General features: G+C 47.5%; 1 protein-coding gene across 1 annotated transcript in view; it reads left to right on the forward strand.

The window, feature by feature from the left end:
- Positions 1-19,480, forward strand: part of GABBR2 (gamma-aminobutyric acid type B receptor subunit 2) — a 521,049-nt gene that overhangs the window by 353,943 nt on the left and 147,626 nt on the right. The window lies entirely within an intron of this gene.

The following is a 19,480-nucleotide window of genomic DNA, read 5'->3' on the forward strand; positions in this document are numbered from 1 at the left end:
ATTCTAACATCCGTTTCTGCACTCATCTATCCCTGAAGACATATACACAGAGGTACTCACAGGCCCACAGTGTGTGATAAGAACAGTGACCTAGATTCTGTCTCAAGTACACAGGATCTTTAGTAAGCCATATGAAGTGACAGTTAATCCACATAAGCGCTGGCAATTAATTCCCTTTTTGGCAGGATCCCTGAAGTGTGTGTGGGTTCAGTACCACTTATTGAAATGTACCCCCAAAAATGCCCTGTTTACCCTCAAGTCTAGAAATTCTATCACCAAGCTTAGGAAGAGCTGCCCCTGTGAACCATGGCTAACGATGTTAACCACTGGGCAGCTGTTTGGGCAGTGAAGTCTCCTATGAGCAGGGTATCCAGAGGTCCTCAACTCCAGTGTAGTGGGAGTGTGGTGTATTTTCCCCTGGCCACCTGATCCCATGTCAGTAGGGTTGGGGCAGATGTCTGGCTTGACATTTTTTTTCAACTTGTATTCTATTTTTTATTGGATAGAGACAGAGAGAAATTGAGAGGAGAGGGAGAGAGATACCTGTAGCACTGTTTCACCACTCGTGAAGCTTTCCTCCTGCAGGCGGGGAGCAAGGGCTTGAACCCAGGTCCTTGTGCTCTGTAATGTGTGTGCTTAACCAGCTGCACCACCAAGTGTGCCACCATCTGGCCCCCCAGCTTGGCATTTTTTCCCTCTGCTTCACACCTCCTGCACCAACCTCTCTGAGTAGTAGCAACCATAATAGGCAGGGAGATTTATCATCCCTCTCCCCCAGTGCTCCCCTCCAGTGGGCAATGAGTAGACCTCAGATCACCTGTAGGAAGGGGCCACGATGCCGGGCACAGCCAGAGAAATGATTTTCAGATTTCTCAGACCTTTGCCTGTAAAGTAGTAAAATGAGAGGCTTTTCAACTTGGGGATCATGTTTACTAGACCCCAAAGTACTAAGTTCACTGAGGGCAGGCCCTGCCTATAAGAGGCAAGTGACTAGTGCCATTTCACAGAAGAGGAAGTCTTCTAGTCTCAGATTCCTTACCTCAAGATATGCAACCTTAGAAGTCTTCCCAGGCTCCATGAATTACTGGTTTGTTTATGATTAACAGTTGAGTCCAACCTATTTCTAAAGAGAATTTGAAGCACCTTTTAATAGAAGACTCATATGTGGACACGTTACCTTCTCATCTGCTACACACACACACACACACACACACATTCACATCATTGTAGAAGAAGTAGGGGGCTGGACAGTGGTACATTCAGTTGAGCACACACATTGGTTTGAGTTCCCCAGTCCCCACCTGCAGGAGGGAGGCTTCTTGAGAGGCGAGGAAGGACTGCAAGTCTCTCTCTCTCTCTTGCTCTCTCCCTCTCTCGTTCTCTAGCTCTCCCTGCCCTCTCAATTTCTCTGTGTCCTATCAATTTTTTAAACATTTTTTATATTTATTTATTTTCTATTTTGTTGCCCTTGTTTTTTTATTGTTGCTGTTGTTATTGATATCGTCATTGTTAGATAGGACAGAGAGAAATGAAGAGAGGAGAGGAGGGAAGAGAAAGACAGACACCTGCAGACCTGCTTCACCTCCTGTGAAGCGACTCCCCTGCAGGTGAGGAGCTGGGGGTTGAAACCGGGATCCTTACACTGGTCCTTGCGCTTTGCGCCATGTGCGCTTAACCCGCTGCGCTACCACCCGACTCCCTCCTATCAATTTTGTATAAAGAAAATATGTAACAATTTAAGATCATACAGTGTGAAGACAATAGCATAAACTAAAAACCTAGATTCACATAGCATTCTTTTTTTTTTTTTTTTTTTTTTGCCTCCAGAGTTCTTGCTGGGGCTTGGTGCCTGCACTACAAATCCACTGCTCCTGGAGGTTATTTTTCCTGTTTTTATTGCTCTTGTTGTTGTTGTTATTGTTACAGTTGTTGTTGTTGGATAGGACAGAGAGAAATCAAGAGAGAAGAGGAAGACAGAGAGGGGGAGAGAAAGACAGACACCTGCAGACCTGCTTCACTGCTTGTGAAGCAACCCCCCCCCCCGCAGGTGGGGAGCCGGGGGCTTGAACCAAGATCCTTACTCCAGTCCTTGAGCTTTGTGCCATGTGCACTTAACCCGCTGAGCTACCCGGCCGCCTCACATAGCATTCTTTATCATGAATTCAGATCAACTGGGTGCTAAGAGATAAGGAGTGCTGAACCTTGTTTTGTTCATTTGTAAAATACAACTGGTGAGCTCAGACTAGTCTGCTCCCAAAGAACTGCCACAGAGATCCTTCAGGCTACAGATGAGGACATGGTGCCTTTCGCACCGCACAAGAAACAGAAGCTGTGTCTGACTAAACAGAGCAGCGACCTCCAGGTTGAGTCTCCTCTACATCTCCCCATGTCTAGGTCAGCTTTCTGCTTTCCCTTGTGTTAATTCTGCTCTTACATCTTTCTGGTTGCATCTGGCTTCCATGATCACAGCACTGAGTCCAGTGAAAGAGGGAGCCTTATTTGCCCAATGCCACCATTAAAAAAACAAACAAACAAAAACCTCTGAATGTGCAATCCATTGGGCCATGTGCCTATTCTGAACCAATTACTACAGAGAAAGAATAGGCTGCAGTGATTGGTCTAAAGACATGTGATCCATTCCTGGGGTGTAGGGTCAGTTTCCCAGAACCTTAAAGACCCGAGAATAGGGTCTAGTGTTTATGTGTGTGTGTGTTTGTCTGCTACTTTTCTTCCCTCCTGCCATAAGGCCATTATCTTTAATATATATATGAACGTCCTTGCACTTTGTAATGTGTGCACTTAACCAGGTGAACACCTCCCAGTCCACCATAAGGCCATTATCTATTAAGCTCTGTAACCTGGGAGGCTGTCCTGAGGGTCAGGTTGGGTTTGGCCAGTGGGTAGTACAGGCAGGAAGTGGAGGCTGAGAGGAGAGGTCATTACAATCTTCTAGCCTTTCTGTGGTGCCAACATTTCCTGAGACAGCAGCTCCCCTTCCTCCGTGCTTTCTCCTCTGTGCCTTACACTCTTGGGAAACTCTAGGGCAGGCACTGAACAGTGGCAAACCCATCTGAGTGCACATGTTTCCATGAAGAAGGACCCAGGTTCTAAACCTTGGCCCCCACCTGCAGGGGGAAATTTTCAGGAGTGATGAAGAAGTGCTAAAGGTGGCTCTTTTTTTTTTTTTCTCTCCCTCTCTATCTCTTTGCTCTCAATTTCTCCCTGTCTCTATCAATAGAGGGAAGAGAGAGGAAAAGGGGAAAAAATGACTGCCAGGACTGCTTTATACTTCATGTAGGAACTAACCCACAGAAACCTTGGTGGCAGCTAAAATAAACAAGCAAGCACAGGGTGGGTCGTGGGGGCAGGGGCTCCAGGGCCCCTGTGTCTCACTTTGGCCCCTACCTTATACCTCCTGCCACTGCTAGTCTGTGGGTAGTCAGCAGCCTGACTGCCCTCTAATCTGCCCTCCACTCTGTTAATAAAGTTTTTTCTTTTGAATCAACCAGAGCAATCCTATTTCCTCCTGTGACCCTGCACTAGTTACCTACCACTTCCTAACAAATCATCCAACGTGTAGTAGCATATAGTAACAATTAACATTTTTCATCTTGTAACCTTTCCGTGGGTCAGGAATTGAGAAGGGACTTAAGGGCAATGTTCTGTTTTAGGGTCAATTATATGGAATTGCAGTCAAGATATCTGTGGGGGTCTCTCAGTCATCTTGAGGCTCAGTGAGGGGTGAACATTTGCTTCCAAGATGGCTTACTTACTCGACTGGCAAATTGATGCTGAAAATTAGCAGAAGGACCCAGTTCTTCACCACATGGACCATAAATGGGGCTGCCTGGGATTTCTTATTACCTAGTAGCCAGTTTCCACCAGCTTGAAGGATCCAGAAGGAAGCAAGGCTGAAGCTGCAATGTCATCGAGTGATCTAGTCTGGGAAATCACACATCACTTCTCCTGCAATACCCTACTGGCTACACAGCTCATGGGAAGGGACTCTCCACGGCTGTGGTTTCTGGGAGGAGCGAATCATTTCAGCACAGTTATTACAGACCCTGATGGACTTAGTCTCTCAATTAAACACCAGGATGCTGTTACCATCCGATGGGGAATCGGTTGCCAAGCAAGAAAAATAAATGTCCACAATGAAGCAGACAGCTTGAGATCAAGTGCACATCCTATAAATATAGCAAACTAACTCTTGAATTTCCCAGCAGTACTCAGGAGCTGAACGGGGCTCTGTGAGAAGCCATTGTAAGTGTAAGGATATTCTAGACCCAGGCCAGGGCTGAGAGGGGCAAGGAGAGAATCATCTTACTCAGAGGGATCCCTGGCACTCTACCACAGTCCCCAAAACAGCTTCTGACACCCACTATGTATTTTTCCGTGTCTGCACCTGACTTTTCACAGCCTTTGTTTGGCTTTCTGATGCTAGAAGGAGATTCCCAGGCCCCCCTTCGGCTGAGACCACCAGTGGAGGCCACCAATGAAATAGCCTCTCCCTCCCTTTCTGTTTTCCCTTCTGCTTCTACTGTCTCCACTCTCTTTCCTGCACGGGAGAATAAATGGAAGATTTTTTTTCAGCTGATGGAAGATGTTTAGGCATAGCCCTTGAAGCCATGTGAATAGTCTCCAGCCCCCGTGTTGAGCCATCTGGGCTTCTAGCAGGGGAGCAGAACCAAGAAGGAGAACGGCTTCTCAGCCAGGCATGCCGGGGACACCTGCGATCAGCCCAGCCTGCTGCTTCCAAGCTGGGAGGTGGGCTGGTGCCACATCTGGACTCCAAGCCTGGGGTTAGGAGGAGCCAAGAAGACTGTCACATCCACGTGCTTTACCTTTGCACGCGCGCACACACACACACACACACACACACACACACACACACACACACACACACACACACACACACACACACACACACACACATACTGGCAGGTGCACGACCACACCAGCCTTGTTATTTGTTATGGATGGAGAAGTCCAGACATGAGCAGTCTCCTACCCAGCATGAGCACTTTGTGTCAACCTGATGTCAACCACTAGGGGGCTCGGGAGTTGTCAGGAAGCTCTACAGCTTGTCTGGAATGTCTACAGCTGACTTCACTATTTCTTCACACTATAGAGGTGTCTCTCTCTCTTTCTCATCATCATTATTTATCTATCTTTTTTTTACATTTTATTAGATAGAACAGAGCTAAATTGAGAGAGGAGGAAGAGAAAGATAGAAGTCTGCAGACCTGCTTCACCGCTTGTGGGGAGCTGGAGGCTCAAACCCGGATCCTTGAGCGGGTCATTGCACTTAGAACTATGTGCGCTTAACCAGTGCGTCACCACCCGGTCCCCTCCCATCCTTTCTTTTTAAATCCTTTAGACTAGAACTTTGCTGACCTCTGTCTTATGGTGACTCTGGAGACTGAACCTGGGACCTCTGGTGACGAGAGCTTGTTGTGTAAACTGCTGTTTTTTCTCGATCCTGCTTTTCTGAGTTCCTTCGGGCCTGGGACCATCCCAGGACTTCTTTTAACCCTCACAGCTCTGGGTCACATGAATACAAATGAATCCCCTTCTTCAATCACAGCACAGACAGGTCCCAGCGGCTGGGGGACAGTTACCATGTGTGAGGGCTTGTGTTAGACCTGTTGGCACCATCTGGGACCATCATGCAAAAGACAAAATAAGCAGTGGAGTTGGCAGTGGTGTCTCTCCTTGCTCCTCTCTGTCTTTCTCTCTACTATGGACAGGAAGAAAGAAAAGTCTGCCATTAGCAGTGGAATCACACAGACACAAAAAGCCTCTATAGCAAAAAACCAGTAACTTGCCAGGGTTTCTGTCAGGAGGTCAGGGAGAGGGAGGGTTGCATCAGAAAATGTCATTTGAATGATGTCAAATTGGATTTAACTGACTCCTAATTCTCTACCCACCCCAGTGCACACAGACTTTTACCTGCCACCCAGGAGGCTAATCCAGGTTCCCTCCAAGACCGAAACCATTTTCTTCTTTTAAAAAAAAATTGATTTATTTATAAAAAGGAAACACTGACAAAACCATAGGCTAAGAGGGGAACAACTCCACACAGTTCCCACCACCAGAACTCCGTATCCCATCCCCTCCCCTGATAGCTTTCCTATTCTTTAACCCTCTGGGAATATGGACCCAGGGTCATTGTGGGAGACCATTTCCTTCTTACATGGAAGCCTGTGTCCAGCCTTCAGATCACCTAAAGCTCACCATCAGAGAAATGGAGGAGCCCCAGGCTGGACCCCTGGACCTACTCCCTGCTCAGCAGCTTTTCTGAGCCACCTGCCCCCAACTCACCAGATCCTATCAGCTGGGAATGCCTGTGCCTTTCTCTCTTCCTGCTGGTCTCCTCAAGGCCCACGCCCCTCGGCTTCATGCCAGGCCTGCTGCTGGACTAGCTGTCTCTTTGGAACCCTCCCCCCCGACCCCCAGCTCCCCAGGGCACTCTGCAGCCCACCCAGCTTACAGTGAAGACTCCAACAGATTGCAAACTGCATGGCTCAGACTCTGAGGTTGACTGGTCAGCGATTTGGGTTTCCTGGTGGAGACTTCATCTTGTTAACAAAAATAGATAGAGTAACGCAAAATTAAATATTTCTCATCATGGGGGTGCTTGCCTCTGCAAATAAGCAGGAAAGGAAGAAGGGGGCGGAGGACAAGAAGCCCCGCAGGAAGCTCTGGGACAGGAGGCTTTAGGGCCACACAGCTCCTTTGGCTGAGCACCCACCTCCCACTGGCCCCACCCGGCTCCCCCGTGTCAGCCCTGCAGGTGAGGACCGGCTCCCGAGCTCACCAGGCTGCCCAGCAGGAAAGCCATATGCTTAGCTAACTCACCTTCCTCGAACCCCATGTCCAGGCTCTTCACAAACTGCACACTTCACCATCTTCCTTTCTTTTGAATCATGGGCTTCTCTCTCTCTCTCTCTCTCTCTCTCATCTGTCACCTCCAGGGTTATCACTGGGGCTCAGTACTGGCACTATACACAGCTCCTGGATGCCATTATTCCCATTTTATTGGATAGGACAGAAAGAAATGGAGAGGGGAAGACAAGGCAGAGAGGGAGAGGAAAAAGACAGACACCTGCAGGCCTGCTTCACTGCTTGTGAAGTGCCCCCCCGCCGCCACAGGTGGGGAGCCGGGGGCTCCATCCCAGTTCCTTGTGCAGACCCTTGCACTTTGTGCTATTCTCACTTAACCGGTGCACCCCCACCTGGCCCCTCATGGACTCCTCTCCATCTCTGTCACCCTCATTTCTCACTGGTTTCCACATTACCTTTTCATGTTTTTCTGTTTGATTTATTGTCAGGAAGTAAACCCAGGGCCGCAGGCATGTGCAAAACCTTCCCCAGCCCAATCTATCTTCCTCCCTCCCTCCTTTCTCTCTTTCTTTCTTTCTCCCTTCCCTTCCTTCCTTCCTTACTTCCTATCTTTTTTTCAAGTCAAGAAAGAAGCTGTGAGAGGACGGAGAGGTAGAAACACTGCCCTTGGAGGCCCCCGGTGCTATCGTGGAATATATGCGGAGGATCAAATCCATGACCTCATGGGTATCAGGGTGTTCACTGTACTCAGACCTATTCACTGGCTTCCTGACCACCAGGCTCCCACATGCGCCCATCCACTTTCCACACAGCAGGCAAAATAGAATTAAAAAATATATTTTAGGGAGTCGGGCAGTGGTGCAGTGGGTTAAGCGCACGTGGTGCAAAGTGCAGGGACCGGCGTAAGGATCCTGTTTGAGCCCCCGGCTCCCCACCTGCAGGGGAGTCACTTCACGGGCGGTGAAGCAGGTCTGCAGGTGTCTATCTTTCTCTCTCCTCCTCTCTGTCTTCCCCTCCTCTCTCCATTTCTCTCTGTCCTATCCAACAACAAAGCAACGTCAACAATGGCAATAATAACCGCAACGAGGCTGCAACAACTAGGGCAACAAAAAGGGGGAACAAATGGCCTCCAGGAGTGGTGGATTCATGGTGCAGGCACCGAGCCCAGCAATAACTCTGGAGGAAAAAAATATATATATTTTTTTAAAGGAATCATTTGTTGTTTCTGTTTAAGGAGTAAAACTTAATGATTAACAGAAATACTTTTAAACAATCACCACAGGTAAACTAATTGACATATCCATTACCTCATATAGTGATTTTTTTTTCCTTTTTATTCTCCTCTCTTCCTTTTTAATTTTTTTTTTTTTTTTTACTGTTTGTTTATGTGCCTGACGCTGAAGGCTTCTGCTGGTAAGGACCAAGTGGTAGGTGGAGAGAACAAAGATCCAGACAGGAAAACAGAAACCCAGCTAGGGGCATCGGGGTAATGGAGTACTCGGTCGAGCACACATGTTAGTGCAGGGAGCTGGGTTCAAGCCCCTGGTTCCTTTCTGCAGAGGGGAAGCTTCACCAGTGGTGAAGCAGGGTTGCAGGTATCTTTCTCTCTCCTTCTCTGCCTTCCCCTCCCCTCTCAGTTCATCTCTCACTCCAATAAATAAATATATAAAACTTTTTTAAAAAGATAATTTAAAAAAGAAAGAGAGAGAAAGAAAGAAACCCAACAGAGGGGTTTAGCATGGGGAGCTGTGGGGGCCAGGTGGTGGTGCACCTGGTTAAGTGCACACATTCCAGAGCACAAGGACCCAGGTTCAAGCTCCTGCCCCCCACCTGCAGGGGGAAAGCTTCACAAGTGGTGAAGCAGGGCTGCAGGTGTCTCTCTGTCTCTCTCCCTCTCTATCTCCCCCTACCCTCTCAATTTCTCTGTCTCTATCCAATAATATATAAACAAACATATTTTTAAATACAAGGGGAATTGTTTGAGAGGTATTTGAAGAAGAAAGCAAAGTAAAAGAATACCAGAGCAGCTCAGAAATGACCAGCCACCGACAGAAACAGTTAAACTCTGAGTGCTGGAAGAATGAGAGGAAGCATGACTGAATCAAAGGTTCAGAACGCCTCCCTCAGAAAGCCAATTAATCAAGAGGCAAAGGTTGGTGTGAGAAAAATGAGCTTATTTCAGGTTAACAGTTGGAGGATGCAGACTCATGTCTCAAAGAACCACCTTAATCTGAGGCTGGGCTTGGGGGCTTATAAAAGGTCAGTGGGAGAGAAGAGGTGGCATCTAGCTGGGGGGAGGGGACTTACAGAGGGTTGTTTGTCCAGCCGGATGGGCCTCTGTCATCAGGAAAGACTGACTGGAGCCCAGTGGTCTGTTAAACTTTGAGATGGAATCATTAAGCAATGCCTTCTCCCCAAGGTCTGCGTAACAGGGTCATCTATTTCTGGAGGTCTGTGTGACAGGCTGCTGGTAAAAGTATGCGTGTGGAGGGCAAGATGGCATCTGTAATGCTTGCTTTCTTACAGAAGGCCTGAGCTCGTGCCCAGCACCTGAGGCAGGGCACTGCCCAGATGTCACAGGCACCTGTTGGGAGGTATGGCAAGGGCTGCAGTACAGGCAGGACCCTGAGAGGTAAAGCTAAGTGTCCTGCATTCTTCTGTTCACTTGACTTGCCTGGGAAGAATGACTTGGCTTCTGGTGTGCTGGAGTCTCAAAAAAAAAAAAAAAAAAGCCAGATTTTTTAAATTTTAATTTCCTCCTAGATTATCACTGGGGCTTCATGCCTGCATGATGAATTCATCACTCCTGGCAGCCACTAAAAAAAAAGGAGAGAGAAAGAAACTGAGAGGGAAAGAGGAGAGAGAGAAAGAAGGAGAGAGAGACCTGAAGCATTACTTCACCTCTCCTGAAGCGTCTGCTCTTCAGGTGGGGACTGGGGACTTGAAACCAGGTCCTCACACGTGGGCACATGTGCGCTCAGTCAGGTACGTTACTGCCTGGCCCTCAAGAGTCAGCTTTTGAATTGTAGGGGGTAGGTAAGCCCACAGGTGACTGGAAGCCTAAAACCTAGCTTAGTGCGAGTATCTACACCACGGAAACTGGTAAAAAGCCATATATCCTAGGTCATCCTCCCTCTCAGCAAAAACCAAGAAGGAAGGGAGGGAGGGAGGGAAAGAAGGAAGGAAAAAGAAAAAAGAAAGGGGAGTCGGACAGTAGCACAGCAGGTTAAGCGCACATGGCACAAAGCGCAAGGACCAGCGTAAGGACCCCAGTTCGAGCCCCCAGCTCCCCACCTGTAGGGGGGGTCACAGGTGAAGCAGGTCTGCAGGTGTCTGTCTTTCTCTCCCCTCTCTCTCTGTCTTCCCCTCCTCTCTCCATTTCTCTCTGTCCTATCCAACAAGAACGACATCAATAGCTACAATAAAAACAAGGGCAACAAAAGGGAATAAATAAATATTTTTTAAGTTATAATTTTTTTAAAAAATTGAAAACTAAAAGAAGAAGAGAAAGAGCCAGTTGTTGCACACTTATCAACACATCCCTAACTAGCTACTGTCCCTCCTCCTAGGCCACTTCCCACCTACTGCACCCCTCCTCCTTCCCGAGCCCGAGGCTGCTCAGGACATAGCCTGATCATCAATTGGTTCTTACAGGGAGGCAGCAGAAGGTCCTAGAAGCTTGAGCTGGAATCTGACATATCTAGGCTGGGTCCCCGTTGTATTGCTCACCACATATGTGACCCCAGGCAACTTTCTAAACCTTCGGCCCCTCCATTTTCTCATTTGTAAAACAGAGACGAAAACATCACCTGTAGTTCATCTCATCAAAGGTGAGGATTTATTAATTGTGGGGGGCATAAATCTCAGATGATACACACAGATGCTTCAACAGAGCTGAAAATAACCAAAAGGAAGTTACCAGTGCACACTGAAGAGAGGAAAGCCTGAAAGCAGAGATGGGAGAGGACTCGTCCCAGCATCCTTTCCAAGAAAAGGGCTGGGCTTCTCCTCAGGCTGGCTCTCCAGGCCTCCAGTTCACTGCTGTCTCCATTTTTCCAAGCTGAGGGGAAATGTGCTTATGCTTGCACAGAGTTCTGGCTCTTGTTCAGGAAAAATCTAAGCTGTCAGTAAAAATTAATCTATTCCAAGAGGGAGTATTATTTTGTTGGTGATGATGTTGCTATTTTTGCCTGTTAAAAAAAAAATGTTTCTCCTTATAATATGCCTTCAGAAAAGTTTTTAGTAAGTCTTCCTGTTATGGAAATAATACACACTTTTAAAAGGATGTTGCCAATAAGAAAAAGTAAAAAAGGTGGTAGTGTAGCGGGTTAAGCACATATGGAGGGAAGCACAAGGACCAGCTTAGGGATCCCAGTTCGAGCCCCTGGATCCCCACCTGCAGGGGAGTCACTTCACAATCAGTGAAGCAGGTCTGCAGGTGTCTGTCTTTCTCTACCCCGTCTCCCCTCCTCTCTCAATTTCTCTCTGTCCTATCCGACAACAATAATGATAATAATAATGACAACAGGGCAACAAAATGGGAAAAATAGCCTCCAGGAGCAGTGGATTTGTAGTGCAGGCACTGAGACCCAGCAATAACCCTGGAGGGAAGAATAAAAAAGAAAGGAAGGAAGGAAGGAAGGAAGGAAGGAAGGAAGGAAGGAAGGGAAAGAAAAGAAAGAAAGGAGGAGGAGGAAGAGGAGGGGAATTATGAGGGGGGAGGAAGAGGAAGAAGAGGAAGAAAAAAAATCACGCAACCCAGGACCAACTAATGTTGGTCAAAATGAAATAATTGGCCACCAGAGCCGTGGGCTCATAGTGCCAGGACCAAGCCCTGACAATAACTGTGGAGGCAATAAATAAAATAAAATAAAACAAAAATCTGACCAGCCATCTATCCCTTATGTTTTTCTCAATATCTTCATTATTCCTTTGAGACCAGTGCTGTCCTAAAGAAGGACTGTCAGCAGAAGAGTCTAAGGTGGTCTTGAAATAGTCTCTCAGATAGGCATGTGCTTCCCCATGCAGTAGAGCCCAACAGGGTCCCCCATGTTCCTTCAACTTGCAACTCCTCAGAGCTGTCACTGCCCACGCAACGTCTCGTGTCCCCATGGCACAAACCGCTCAGACATGCATGCCTGCTCACACCTCCCAAAGACGAGACATTCTTGCCCAGAGACCAGAGTGCAAGGAGTCATGCTGAGGAAGGAAATCCTTCCTGGAACATACCAGCATCTGCAGAAGCCACGCCTCCTCCCTCTGCAAAGGCTGGAGGCAATTAGGCTCAGCTATGTGGATCTTCACACACCAACCTAAGGCTACAGCCCAACTCAGCTCATGTTCCAGGGCAGGACATACCTGCCCTCTGCTGTGAAGTGTAAAGAGAAAGAAGGCTCCAGCACAGTCCTTGCTCTGTTAGTTTCACAAACTGTTGTTGAAATGATTTCTGCTCTTGCTTTGCAGTCAGCCTTTAAAGATAAACAGTGGAAACATTTCTTTTTTTTTTTTCTTAAAGGGGGTTACTGAATGCTACTGACTGAAGAAACCTTTAGTGTACATATTGCTCTCCACTGATCATTCCGAGCTGACGTGGCAATTATTTTGCTAACTCGGGTTACCTGAGGAATGGGCATAACTACCTTCTATAAGCGCCAACCTTGGGTTGGGTGAGGCCCTTTTCATAGTCATCTCCTTTAATTTTCTCAAACAGTCATTCAAAAGTATTGTGCTTACTGCTTGACACGCAGGAGAAGAGTTGCTCAGAAACACTCGGTAACTGTCCAGGGTCACAAGAATGTGGCTGTTTTCCTCTTGTCTAGAAAATGCAGAAGCTTAAGGACTTTCTCCCACATGGGATCCTATGCATGCCCAAGGTTTCCCTGCAGAAGGAAAAGCAGCTCTCTAACTCCCAAGCCAACCTAAAGTGCTAGTTTGCGTCGGCTTTTGTAACGAAAACAGCATTTTTCGATTTGAAGTGAAGATGTATTAAAAAAAAAAAAAGTGTATCTCCTTGGAGTTCTGCCTTCATCGATTTATTTCCATTCCAAACAAGCTCTGTGGTCACTTCTTCTAAGTGCCTCAAGTTAATCCATTCTCAATCAGTATGCAGTGAGGAAAGCAGAGAGCACTTTAGGCATTCAGAGCAATGTCTAATACAGGAAACTGGTTACAACTTTGTTGGGAGGACAGAGAAGCAAATAGGTAGGTGCTGTCACCGGCGATAAGGACTTGCAGAACACTGCCAAGCGCCTTGGGCTGGAAGATCAGAAAGGAAATGTGCTCCCACTGCTTTGGAGATGCCTCAGATGGTTTCCGTTTCCCTGACTGGGTGCTGTTTGCTAATGGAGTCTACCTTCTGGGAGATTCTAAGAACTGACCACAGAACAGATTTGGAATACAAATAAAATCATGAGGGCGTAAAAATCCTAAGCACACGGGCTCCTGCCACTGCTGTATCTGCTGTCACTGGGACTTCATCACTGGCCAGTGCATCTCTCTCTCTCTCTCTCTCTCTCTCTCTCTGTCTCTCTTTCACACACATACACACACACACACACACACACACACACACACACACACACACACACCACACCACACCACACCACACCACACACAGAGTCCAGGGCTCACTTAAGGATCTAGCTACTGCAACCAAAATAAGAGCTTTTCCTGTATGTGTACATTCTAATCCCTCATGGATATTTCTCATTAGCAGAACTTAAATGAAAAGCAACTGGCAGGGATTCTGGGAAATGTAGTTTTCAGGCTTCCAGCTCCTGCTACACAGAGATGGCCATGGCAGAATGAACACCGTCCCAGCCCCAGGTTACCAAACCCCACTGGTTTGAATTTGGTACAAGACATGGGCTGTTCTCTAGTGGGTGTACTGACCCTCAGTATCTCAACCCTGGGATTGCACACAGCAAAATGCTTAAGGAGAGTCACAGCAGTTGTATGTACATCAAGAATCCATGTGTGGGGGGAGAAAAAGGAAGAAAAAAATTCCCTGTTCCACCTGGGTTTTTAGAAACCAGAGCCAGCCCACCCCCCCTGCCCCCTGCTGAAACACCAGACTCTGGGGCACTGAGTTAGTTGCTGTGTGAACCTCACTGGGAGTCTCTGGCTCTCCTGTGACCTGCCCTATCACTCAGGCTCCATCCCGCTGCAAAACCACAGAGTCCCGGTGACTTTCACTGGCAGGTTGCTGGGAAACAGAGATGTGTTTCCAGGATGTTTCACAAGGAGCCCTCTCAAGAACACACCCTGAAAGCATGAGGGAAGCAAGTTAGGACAAAAGGACAAGTGATGCAGTGGCCAGTCCCATGGGGACCTCTGGAGCTCATGGTCCCTCATAGCTGTCCTTCATGAGACTTAAATTCTCATTCATAGTTGAAGAATGCTATTGTTCCACACTGGCCAGGGGACGCAGGCTGCAAGGACGTCGCCTTAATAGACACAGCTCTCCCTGCAAGTGCAAGGCAACTTAGCCCAGATGCTGGCAGCTGGAGAAAGTCCCTGCCCCTCTGCCCTGAAGGGTTCATCCAGGCAGTGCACCAGAGCACCCAGCAGCCAGGAGGGCAGAGGGAAGATGGAAGTCCACAGCTGCTCAGGCCACAGTGCTTAGTCACACTGCTGAGGCCTTCTGAGCAGCTGCAGACACAGTGTGGCCACCACCATGCTCCCAAGCCATTGGTGGTTTTTGTTTCTTTGTTTATCGCCACCAGGGTTGTCACTGCGTCTCCATGCAAATCCACTGGTCCTGGCAACCACCCCCCTCCCTTTTTTCTTTTCTTTCTAATTTTTATTAGCTAGGACAGACAGAAATTGAGAGAGGAGGGGAGATAGAGAGAAGGACAGAAAGAGAGACACCTGCAGACCTGCTTCACCACTTGTGAAGAATCCCCCTACAGGTGGGGAGCAGGGGGCTCAAACCTGGGTCCTTGGGCTTAGTAATATGTGCACTTAACCAGGTGTGCCACCATCTGCCCCCCTGCCTAAACTATTGTCACCTCACAGCTGGACTGCAGGCTCTCTAGTTCTCTGGTGTGTGCCCAACTATTCCACCTGAAGTGGACTTTTATTTCCCTGATAAAGGAGAGAGAGAGAGAGAGAGAGAGAGAGAGGGCTGCAGCACTGCTCCACCATTCATGAAACTTTTCCCCTCCCCTCCCCTGCAGATAGGGATCAAGGATTTGAACCTGGGTCCTCACACAAGGTAACATGTGTGCTCTCCAGAGTGCACCACCACACAGCACCCACCAACATCCTTTTAACTTTCTTCGCGATACTCCTCACCGACAGAAATGATTTTGCTTGCTTATCGGCAAACTCGTCTCGCGTGTTCCTCCTGCTCCAACATGAGCTCACCAAGACTGGGGATCAGCACCTAGCAGAGCAGCTCCCTCAGGGCAGGCAAAGCTTTGCACTACTCCGTGTGAGTGCACCACCTTTCCTGTGGAGGACTCCTGCTGGCCTGTGGCCTTCTTCCTGTCTAGTGTTAGCTCCAGTGGTTAGACTGGGAGGGAGGGTGGTCCTCCTCAGGTGCAGGGGTGGTCGGGGGAGTAGCACTGACGCATCAGGCAAGTCCAGTGGGTCCATGGAATCTCCCTCGAGGGAGTCCCATGATGCATCAGCAGCAGTGGGTTTTGCAGTGACCTGTCTGTGGGCCATCTTTGTTCAGTTCCCACAGTCAAAATAAAAAAATAAATAAATAAGAGCACACAGTGTCTCCTGTGGTTAGAAAATTCAATCACCTGGGGCTGGGCAGTGGTGCATTCAGTTAAGTGCACATATCACCCTGCACAAGGACCCAGGTTCGAGCCCCCACTTCCCACCTGCAGATAGGACACTTCATAAGTGGTGAAGCAGGTCTGCAGGTGTCTGTCTTTCTCTATCTATCTGTCCTTCCTTCTCAATTTATTTCTGTCCTGTCAAATAAAAACAAAGTAGAAAGGGGGCAAATGGCCACCAGGATTCTGACCTGGATTTATAGAGCGGCACTGAGGCCCAGCGATAACCCTGGAGGCAAGAGAGAGAGAGATGGAGAGAGAGAAGGAAGGAAGAACAGAAGGGAGGGAGGGAGGGAGGAAGGAAGGAAATTTAGTTACCTGGGTGCTGATGCTTCTAAGGTGAAGACTTCTTGGATTCAGGCCCAGCTAAAACCACGTGATGATGGAAAATCTTTTCCAAAGGCTGGAAAGCTTCTTAGTACTAAAAATATGTTTGCTCTTGTTTGTTTGTTTCCATTCTCTGTCGTTAAATAGATTTAATTTAAAATCATTGCTGCCCTGGGGAAACAAAATAGCTCACTTGGATAGTGCACTGCCTTCCCTTGTGCATGACCCAAGTTTAAGCTCACCCCTCCACCCAGCACATTGAACGAAACTTCAGTGCTGTGGTGTCTCTCTCTCTCTCCTTCCCTCTTCTTTATAGAAATAATTGCCTGTGGGGGTCAGGTGGTAGCGCAGAAGGTTAAGCATATGGGGCGCAAAGCACAAGGACCAGCGGAAGGATCCTGGTTCGAGCCTCCGGCTCCCCACCTGCAGAGGAGTCCTTCACAGGCAGTGAAGCAGGTCTGCAGGTATCTGTCTTTCTCTCCCCCTCTCTGTCTTCCCCTCCTCTCTCCATTTCTCTCTGTCCTATCCAACAATGAACAACATCAACAATAACAATAATAACCACAACAAAGCTACAACAACAAGGGCAACAAAAGGGAGAAAAATGGCCTCTAGGAGCAGTGGATTCATGGTGCCGGCATTGAGCCCCAGCAATAACCCTGGAGGCACAAAAAAACCCACAATTTCCTCTTCCCTTTGTTGAGTGCCTGCTATGGGCCAAGAGCTGGGCTAGGTCTATGCTGTCAGTGTTCAAGAACTGTCCTCAAAGACACTGTACCCAGATCTGAGGTTCAGACACTCGCCTCCCCTGTGGTGACTAAGAATTAAGGTCTTGATAGAAGCCACTGCAGGTAAAATTCATCACAGTGGGAAAAGTGACACACACGACAGGTTTTACTTCAAAGATAGTTTAATTAGTTTTGTTTTAAAATGGGGGGGGGGAGGAAGTAAATAGAGATTCCTCTTCACTGACACCCACCTCAGTCTCCAGTATTATTCCACCCAAGTTTTAAAAACGATTCCACATCTTTGGTTTCTCATTGTCAGTAGGGTTATCAGTGGGGCTCAGTGCCTATGTGAAGAATACAACACTCTCAGCGGCCATTTTCCTTTTTTTTTTTTTTCTTATTTGTTTTGTTTTATTTTCTTTAACAGGATCGAGATATTGAGAGGGAAGAGGGGACCAGGTGGCGGTGCACCCAGTCAAGCACACATAGTACTAAGCACAAGAACTAGCAAAAGGATCCAGGTTCAAGCCCCCAGCTCCCCGCCTGCAGGGGGAGTCGCTTCACAAGCAGTGAAGCAGGTCTGCAGGTGTCTGTCATTCTCTCTCCCTGTATATCCCCTCTCCTCTCTATTTCTCTCTTTCCTATCCAAAAAAAATGGAAAAAATGGCTTCCAGAAGCTATGTGCCAACACTGAGCCCAAGTTAACCCTAGAAGCAAACAGAGAGAGAGAGAGAGAGAGAGAGAGGCATCTGCAGTACTGCTCCACCAATCATGAAGCTTCCCCTCTGCAGGAGGGGAGCAGAGATTTTTTTAAAAAAACTAATAAAGTCATAGGCCCTTTGGAATATACCTAAAATAGGCCTACTAGCTATCTTCAAAACGGAGATCCCAAATCTTCATCTGCAATATTCCAACCTTTAGGTTCATGATTAATCCACAATTTGTATGGCTCTATATGTTAACTCTTTTTCAGCCACCAGGTTCCAGATGCTACCATGATGCCAACTGGACTTCCCTGGACAGATGACCTCATCAGTGTGTCCTGGAGCTCCAATTCCTCAGAACCCTGCCCCACTAGGGAAAGAGAGGCAGGCTGGGAGTATGGATCTACCTGTCAATGCCCATGTTCAGTGGGGAAGCAATTACAGAAGCCAAACCTTCCACCTTCTGTATTCCACAGTGATGTTGGGTCCATGCTCCAGAGGGATAAAGAATAAGAAAGCTATCAGGGGAGGGGAGGGGATACAGAGTTCTGGTGGTGGGAATTGTACCCCTCTTATCCTATGGTGTTGTGTTTCCATTATATATATATATATATATATATATATATATATATATATATATATATATCCAAGACCACAGGATAAGAGGGGGTACAATTCCACACAATTCCTACCACCAGGGTTCCATGTCCCACCCCCTCTACTGGAAACTTTCCTATTCTTTATCTCTGAGAATATGAACCCAAGATCATTATGGGATGCAGAAGGTGGAAGGTCTTACTTCTGTAATTGCTTCTCCACTGGACATGGGCATTGGCAGGTCTATCCATACTCCCAGCCCATTTCTATGTTTCCCTAATGGGGCAGGGCTCTGGGGGAAGTGGGGTTCCAGGACACATTGGTGAGGTCAACTGCCCAGGGAAGTCAGGTTGGTGTCATGGTAGCATCTGTAAGTTGGTGTCTGAAAAGGCATTAAGATATAAAGAAGAACAAATTGTTTAATAATCTGGAACCTAAAGGCAAGAATATAACAGATGAGATTTGGGGGGGAGCAGAGGTTTGAGCCCTCACCTTTACACATGGGATGTGTGCTCTCAGTGAGGCACATTGCTATCCAGCTCCTCATCCCCACATAATTTGTAAGTAAGCTATAGAGTCTGAAGAAGTTTAGGAGTCTTCACAGGTAGGGAAAAAAAAAATTTTTCCTTGGGGACAACGTCTGCCTCTTTCTCCCCCATGCAAAGAGGTGTATCTGCATAAGAGTGATCCTGGTGGAAGACGGTCTGTGTTTTTCAGTCATGCCTAGAAATAAAATCACAGCTCCCGTCTCACCTGCCGTTGAAGTGTTTTCACACTCTAGGGAATTGCTTTCTGTCACCTGAATATAGAATTTGGTGGGCGTTAGTTTCCAACAGATACTATTCCCCAGCTGTCTTCAGGATTTCAAAAAGGTGTCAAAGTGGCCTGAGAGGGTGTTTTTTGATCAGAGAACAGGTTGAGTGATTCTTTTTGTTTAGAAAGCCGCAGGGCCTCAGACTTTGGGTTCCCACCAAAGGAAGGTAATTTCTGGCCCTCTCCAGAGAATTGAGTGAGACCCAAACTATTGTCTGTGCTATTTGGTGATGCTAAAGCGTAGCTGTGGCAGTGAGGCAGGACACCTTTAAGATGGCTTTCTTTTCCTTTTTTTTTTTTCATGTTAATGGAAAGTTGGGAAGGGATCTGTTTCTGGATCAGAAACAACATGCTCTCATGAGATTGCATGGGCCTGAAAATCAAATTTGAATCTGAATCCAGCAGCCTCACTCACAGCGACCTTATTTAAAGGCACCACCCCTCTCTCAACGTGTTTCCTGAGCTGTAAAAATTAGTGTCACCCCTGTTTCTATTGAACCTGGTCATAAAGGTTCACTGATGGGACTATGTCAGTTTCTTTGCAAGGCTGCAGAATTTGGGTAAACCATTGCCAAAGAGACAACACAGCCGCTCTCTTTCCCCACCCCCCCTTTCTTGGTTTACAGCACAGTTTTGTGGACACATAGGCACAACCTCTCAGCTCCCCATGAAAGGT

The sequence above is a fragment of the Erinaceus europaeus genome, chromosome 10 (assembly GCF_950295315.1).
Source record: "Erinaceus europaeus chromosome 10, mEriEur2.1, whole genome shotgun sequence".
Taxonomy (NCBI): domain Eukaryota; kingdom Metazoa; phylum Chordata; class Mammalia; order Eulipotyphla; family Erinaceidae; genus Erinaceus; species Erinaceus europaeus.